The following is a 7806-nucleotide window of genomic DNA, read 5'->3' as shown; positions in this document are numbered from 1 at the left end:
ATGAGTGGTCCTCAACCTGGCTATTCATGACAATCACCTCAAAAGTCTTTAAAATGGTGATGCCCATGCCTCACCTCAGGCCAATTAAGTCAGAATCTCCTAAAGAAAAAAAGAGTCTGGGGAAAAGTGTTTGCTCAAGCTTCCCAGGTGTTTTTAATGTACGCCAGCAGTCGAGACCCACTGTTCTGTTTGTGTGTTACACTGCCTCGCTCTTTCTCGTGCGCAGGTGGAACTTAGAAACAAAAGCAGTCAGAGGTTCTCTGCATGTGACTTACTCCATGCCAGCAACTGAGACGCAGGTGCACTCAGAGCACTTTAAGTGGCCAAAGAGGACAGAGTGGCAGTCACTGACTCCCAAGAGGAGTTTTTCTCCCTCAATGTGGAAAAATTAAAGGTAAAGAAATATTACTTCTCTTAAACTAGGTTGAAAATAAAATACCCTGATTCACAATTGAAGGTTCTTTATGTTTCGTTTTGTCTTTACTATAAAACACAGTTGAGAAACCAGTAAACCATAATTCGGGGCACTCCTAGTGAGTCACGATGCCCTGCCTAATTGCTGGTAGCTTACATCAGCTAGTAATAGTTAGTAATAAAAACTAGTAACAATAATGCTGTTTATATCTCAAATGACTTTAATAACTCAATTATGGGTCAATCATTTGGATCATTTATTTAAAAATAAGCATTTGATCAAATATATAGACGAATCTATCTAATGGGCCCATAATACAGGATTGATTCAATAGACTATGGATGAAAGATAAAGGTATATTAAAATAGACCAATACTGTTGAGTGAAAAAAAAATCAGGTTTAAAAGTAGTATGGGGGGAAGGCGTAGCTCAAGTGGTAGAGCACACGCTTAGCATGCACGAGGTCCTGGGTTCAATCCCCAGTACCCCCTGCAAAAAATAAATACATAAATAAGTAGACCTAATTAACTCCCCCTCAAAAAATTTTTTTTTAATTTTTAATAAAAAGTAGTACAAATACTATAAACCCATTTTAATAAAATTATACATCTATAGAGACAAAATATATTATTGTATATATCTTAGTCTTCCATATGCTGGGGAGGGGGAATCAACAATTGGCAAGCCATGCAGGAGATGGCTGGACCCTGCTTCCCACCCTGAGGATGCTGCAGCTAGGAGACTGTGGGACATCTGACAAAGGCCAGTAGAGGGTAAGGTTTCTTATCACATCAGCCCCCGAGACCTCTGCCTGAAAGATTTGGTGGAAAGAAAAGTGATGAAAGTCCCTTTTCTCTCTCTCTCTAAACTTAGACTAGCAGCAAAGTATACTTGTGGAGCTACTTCCTCAGACTTAGTGACTCCTGGGGATCCTTTTCCTCCCAGAGGTGGTCTCTGTTTGTCTTTGTCTCTGTCTATCATATCATTTGACATAAGGAAGAAAACCATTCATCTGATTACGTTTTCCCTTCTTGTTCTGTGTCTTAAGAGCTTGGCTTTGTGTCCAGTGAGAATATTCTCTCTGATCTCTGCCTTTCAGAAGGCCCATTTACCAAGGTGCATCTGATGGTCAGCTAATAGCCTGGTGATTTGAGACACGAAGTCTTTTTGTCTGGCTGTGCCAGCTCTCAGGGGAATTTGCCACAAAAGGTGCCAGTCCATAAGAGGCCTTTGTCATCTCAAACTTCCTTGCCTTCAGTACACTTTTCTTACTGCCTAGAGCAATGAAGGGCTTTTACTTTCTTAGACTAACCCTGGGAATGAACTTTCCGAATCTTGTGAGAGCTGCATACCCTCACGGGAGATGCCTCTCATGTCTTTGGTTATACCATTTTTAAAAAGGATTATTGGTATGATTCACTATTTGAGATTAACAGAAGATGCTACCCATCAATGTCCAGATGATAGATCCTTTAAATCAGTTATATTTAAAGGGTAAAATCTGAAGGAGGAGATCAAGATTGCAGAGGAGGAAGATGCTGAGCTCACATCCCCCAACCAATGTATCAAAAATACACCTATATGTGGAACAATTATCACTGAAAACAAACCAGAGACTGACAGAAAGACTCTTCTACAACCCGAGCTGTAAGGAAAGGTCCACACGGAGTCAGGTAAAAAGGGTGGATAAAAATTCAGGTTAGGACCCACACCCCTAAGAGGAGAAACAGAAGAGTAGGGGGATATCAAGGGTTCAGAGACCCTCCTTGGGGAGTGAGGGGTTTGAACCACATATTACGCACCCGAGCCCCAGAGTCTGACACCAGGAAGACGAGTCCCCTTAGCTGGCTTGAAAACCAGTGGGACTTACAGGAGGGCTGTACGAAACTGAGACTCCACTCATGAAGATCATGTATACAGTTGCTCACTCCTAGGAACCAGGTGGAAGAAGCAGATTAAAACTGCGCAGGGCTCTGGCCAGTTTCCCATGACCACCCCGACCCACACTGAGTGCCCACACTGGCCCCTCTAACTTGGGTGCAGCTCCCTATTAGGACAAAGGCTGCCATTGCAAAGGAGAGTGAACAGTTTGGCTGGACAGAGCTAGCTTGGACCCAAAGCACAGAGCTTCTGATCCAGCACCTTGGGACCTGCTCCACCCCTCCAAGAGGTCACTGTTAACCACTGAGAATAGAAGCTCTGGCTTTAGCCTCTCTTTTTCCACCGCATCTCCCACCAAGGTGACAGTTGCCAGCACACTGTGGGGGAAGATGAGGCCTGTACTCACTTTAAATCCAGCTGTCTCACCAGAGCCACTAGGCACATGCAAATTGTACAGGGATGATCTTACACAAGAACATCCCTTCCAAACCAGGATATGTAACTGTTGCACCTCATTTCATAGAGACAAAGTTAAACAAAATGCAAAGACAGAAGTAACTGTTTCCATGAAAGAACAAGAAACAAACCCTGGAAAAAACAACTAATAAAACAAAGATAATTTACATGATTTCAAAGCATAACATAAGAATGCTAAGTAAATGTGTGAAAAGAATAGAAGAACACAGAGAATTTTAACAAGGAACTAAAAAATATAAAAAAATAACCAGTCAGAGCTGAAGTATACAATGACTGAAGTGAAAAACACACTAGAAGGAATCGACAGCACACTAGGAGAAACAGAAGACTGCATAAGTGATCATGAAAATAGAATAATAGAAATAACCCAAACAGAGCAGAAAAAAAAACCCCCACAAATTTTAAAAACAAAGACAGTTAACAAGACCTCTGAGACAACATCAAGTGTACTAACAGTCACATTACAGGGGTCTCTGAAGGAGAAGAGAAAGAGAAAGGGGCATAAAGTGCACCTGATGAAATTATGGCTGAAAACTTCTCAAACTTGAGGAAGGAAACAGATGTCCAGGTAGAGGAAGCACAGAGAGTCCCAAACAAGATTAATTAGAACAGACCCACACCAACACTTATCATAATTAAAATGGCAAAAGTTAAAAATAAAGAGAGAATTCTAAAATCAGCAAGAGAAAAAAAAAGGAGTCACATACAAGGGAACTCCCATAAGGTTATCATCAGACTTTTCTGCAGAAACCTAGCTGGCCAGAGGGGAATGGCAGGATACATTTAAAGTGCTGAACGGGAAACACTTACAACCTAGGATACTCTACCCAGCCAGGTTACCGTTCAGAATTAAAGGAGAAATTTTTAAAAAAGAAAAAAAGAAAGAACAAAAGGGAGAGAGAAATAAAGAAAGACTTCTCAGCCAAGCAAAAACTAAAACAGTTCATCAATACTAAACAGATGCTAAATGAAGTGCTAAAGGATATTCTCTAAGTAGAACAGAAAAGGCTACAACAAGAAGTAAGAATGTATAGTAAAGGAAAAACCCCACTAGTAAAAGCAAATAAATAGTAAAGGCTGTGAATCAGCCACCTAAATAAGCCAGTACAAACATTAAAGGACAAAATTGTAAAATCAACTACAAGTATAATAAACAGAGATAAACACAAAGATGTAAAATATGAGATGAGAAATGCAAAATGTGAGAGAAGTGAGTAAAAAATGTAGCTCTATTAAAATGTGTTTGAACTTAAATGACTATCAGTTTAGAACAAGTACGTATAGCTGTAGGTCAACACCCCATAAACCCCATGGCAACCACAAATCAAACACCTACAATAGGTATACAAAAACCAGAGAGAAGGGTCTATGGCCATACCACCCTGCATGGACCTGATCTCGTCAGAGAGAAGGAACATGAGCATACCACTAAAGAAAATCATCAAGCCACAAGGAAGAAACTAAAAGTACAGAAAAGAACTACAAAAACAAACAGAAAAACAAGTACAAAATGGCAATTAGTACATACTTATCAATAATCACTTTAAATGTCAATGGGATAAATGCTTCAATCAAAAGGAGTAGGGTGACTAGCTGGATGAAAAAACAAAACCCATCTGTATCCTGCAAAAGACTCACTTCAGGGCTAAAGACACATAGACCGAAAGTGGGGGAATAGAAAAAACATTTCATGCAAATGGAAATGACAAGAAAGCCCAGGAAGCAATATTCATATCAGACAAATCAGATTTTAAAACAAAGTCTATAATAAAACACAAAGAAAAGCATTATATAATGATAAAAGGATCAATACAAGAAGAGGATATAACATTCATTAACACATATGCATCTACTATAGGAGCATCTAAATATATAAAGCACATGTTAACAGACATACAGGGAGAAATTGACAATAATACAATAATAGTAGGGGACTTTAACTTACCACTTACATCAATGGACAGATCATCCACAAGGACAACTGATAAGGAAACAGTGGTCTTAAATGACAGATTAGAACAAATGGCCTTAAAAGATGTCTACAGAACACTTCATCCAAAAACAGTAACATACACATTCTTTGTAAATGCATATGAAATGTTCACTAGGAGAAATCACATGCTAGGCCTCAAAACAAGTTTCAAATTTAAGAGGATAGAATTTATATCAAGCATTTTTTTCACAATCACAAAACTAGAAATCAATTACAGGAAGAAAAATAGAGGAAACACAAACATGTGCAGACTAACAACATGCTACTAGAAAAACCAATGGGTCAATGAGAAATCAAAGAGTAAGTCAGAAAATATCTCAAAACAAATGAAAATAAAAGTAAAACTTTACAAAATCAATGGAACACAGCAAAAAGAGTTCTAAGAGGGAAGTGTGTAGCAATGCAGGTCTATCTCAAGAAAGAAGAAAAATTTCAAGAAAACAACTTAACCTACCATCTAGAGAAGTTACAAAAAGAAGAACAAAGTCCAAAGTTAGCAGAAGGAAGGGTATAATAAAGGAAATAAATAAAATAAGACAAAAAAAGAAAAAAATTAATGAAATCAAGAACTGGCTTTTTGAAAAGATAAACAAAATTGATAATAAAAAAAAAAAACTTTAGATAGGCTCATTAAGAAAAAAGACAGTATCCAAATAAACAAAATAAGGAATGAGACAGGAGAATTTACAACCAATATCACAGAGATTCAAAAAAATAAGAGAATACTACAAAGAGTTATATGCCAACAAATTGGACAACCAAGAAAGAAAGAAAGAAATGTCTAGAAACACACAATCTTCCATGAGTAAATTAGGAATAAATAGATAATCTGAACAGACCAATCACTAGTAGTGAAATTGAATCAGTAATCAAAACACTCCCAGCAAACAAAAGTCTAGGACAGATGGCCTCACAGTGGCATTCTACCAAGTATTAAGAAGAACTAATACCTATCATTTTCAAATTAGTCCAAAAAATGTAAGAGGATGTGACACTCCCAAACTGGTTCTATGAGGCCACCATTGTCCTGATTCCAAAACCAGACAGACACTACAAAAAAAGAAAATTACAGGCTAATATCTCTGATGAACATAAATGTAAAACTCCTCAACAAAATATTAGCAAACCAAATTCAACAATATTTAAAAAGAATCATACACCGTGATCAGGTGGGATTTATTCCAGGGACACAAAGATGGTTTGATATTCACAAATCAAATCAATGTGACACACACATTAACAAAAGGAAGGATAAGATCCCATGTTCATCTCAATAAAGGCAGGAAAAGCTTTTTAACAAAATTCAATATCCATTCATGATGAAAACTCTCATCAAAGTTAGTAATGAGGGACTATATCTCAACATAATAAAGGTCATTTATGACAAATCTCAGCCAACATCATACTCAATGGTGAAAAGCTGAAAGCTTTTTCTCTAAAATCAAAAACAAGGATGCCCACTCTAGCCACTTTTATTCAACACAGTTTTGGAAGTCCTAGCCACAGCAATCAGAGAAGAAAAAGAAACCAAAGGCATTCAAATTGGAAGTGAAGAAGTAAAACTGTCACTATTTCCAGATGACATGATACTTTATAGAGAAGACCCTAAAGTCTCCATACAAAAACTATTAGAACTAATAAATGATTTCAGCAAGCACTAGGATTACTAGAACACAAGATTAATATACAAAAATCTGTTGCATTTCTATGTACCAATAATCAAATATTAAGATGAGAAAGTATGGGGGGAGAGTATAACTCAGTGGTAGAGTGCATGTTTGTCATGCATGAGGTCCTGGGTTCAATCCCCAGTACCTCCATTAAAACAAACAAACAAACAAACAAACAAACCTAATTACCTCCCCCAAACAAACAAAAATAAGATGAAAAAGTTTAAAAACAATTCCACTAAAACCATGTCAAAAAAAAAAAAATAACAAAACTAAAAGTAAACTTAACCAAGGAGGTGAAAGACTGCATACTATACTATGAAAACTATAAAAACATCGAAGAAGGAAACTGAAGATGCTACAAAGAAATGGGAAAATATCCCATGCTTTTAGATTGGAATAATTAATATTTTTTAAAAGGCCATACTACCCAAAGCAATCTACAGATGTAATGCAATCCTTCCCTACCAAAATACTCGTATTTTTCACAGAACTAGAACAAATAATCCTAAAATATATATATGGAACTACAAAAGACTCCAAATAGCCAGAGTAATCTTGAGAAAATAGAAACAAGCTGGAGGGGTCACATTCCCTGACTGTAGACTGTATTACAAAGCTCCAGTCATCAAAACAATGTGACACTGGCACAAAACACAGATGCACAGATCAGTGGAACAGAACAGAGAACCCAGAAATAAACCCGCCCTCTTATGGTCAATTAATCTACAACAAAGCAGACAAAAATATGCAGTGGGCAAGACAGTCTCTTCAGTAAGTAGTGCTGTGAAATCAGGACAGCTACACGTAAAAGAATGAGTTAGAACCCTCCTCATGTCATATACAAAAATAAACTCAAAATGGGTTAAAGACCTAAATGGAAGACCAGAAACCATAAAACTAGAAGAAAACATAGGAAGAACATTTTTTGACATGAATAGTAGCAATATTTTTTGGCTCTGTCTCCTCAGGCAAAGTAAACAAAAGCAAAAATCAGCAAATGGGACCTATTTAAGTTTAAAACTTTTTGCACGGCACAAGAAGCCATTGACAAAAAAACAAAAAGAAAACCTACTGAATGGGAAAAATTGCTGCAAATAATAAGACCAATAAGGGACTTATTTCCAAAATATATAAACAGCTTATACAACTCAACATCAGAAAAATCAAACAATTTGATTAAAAAATGGGTAGAAGACCTGAGTAGACATTCTTCTGAAGACTGACAGATGGCCAAGAGGCACATCTTTGCGATGCTCAGTATCACTAATCATCAGAGAAGTGCAAATTAAAACCCCAATGACATATCATCTTACACTTGTCACAATGGCTACCACCAAAAAGACCACAAATAACAAATACTGGTGAGA

At 37.1% G+C, this 7806-nt stretch overlaps 1 non-coding gene across 1 annotated transcript; it reads left to right on the top strand.

Moving 5' to 3' along the window:
* Nucleotides 1–6513: 6513 nt before the first annotated feature.
* TRNAD-GUC (transfer RNA aspartic acid (anticodon GUC)) lies at nucleotides 6514–6586 on the top strand. The gene has a single exon. It is a non-coding gene; the product is annotated as a tRNA-Asp (tRNA).
* Nucleotides 6587–7806: the final 1220 nt, after the last annotated feature.

Source organism: Camelus dromedarius, chromosome 25 (genome assembly GCF_036321535.1).
Source record: "Camelus dromedarius isolate mCamDro1 chromosome 25, mCamDro1.pat, whole genome shotgun sequence".
Classification (NCBI taxonomy): Eukaryota; Metazoa; Chordata; class Mammalia; order Artiodactyla; family Camelidae; genus Camelus; species Camelus dromedarius.
The sequence above is the reverse complement of the archived record's forward strand: the minus strand, read 5'-3'. Positions and strand labels throughout refer to the sequence as shown.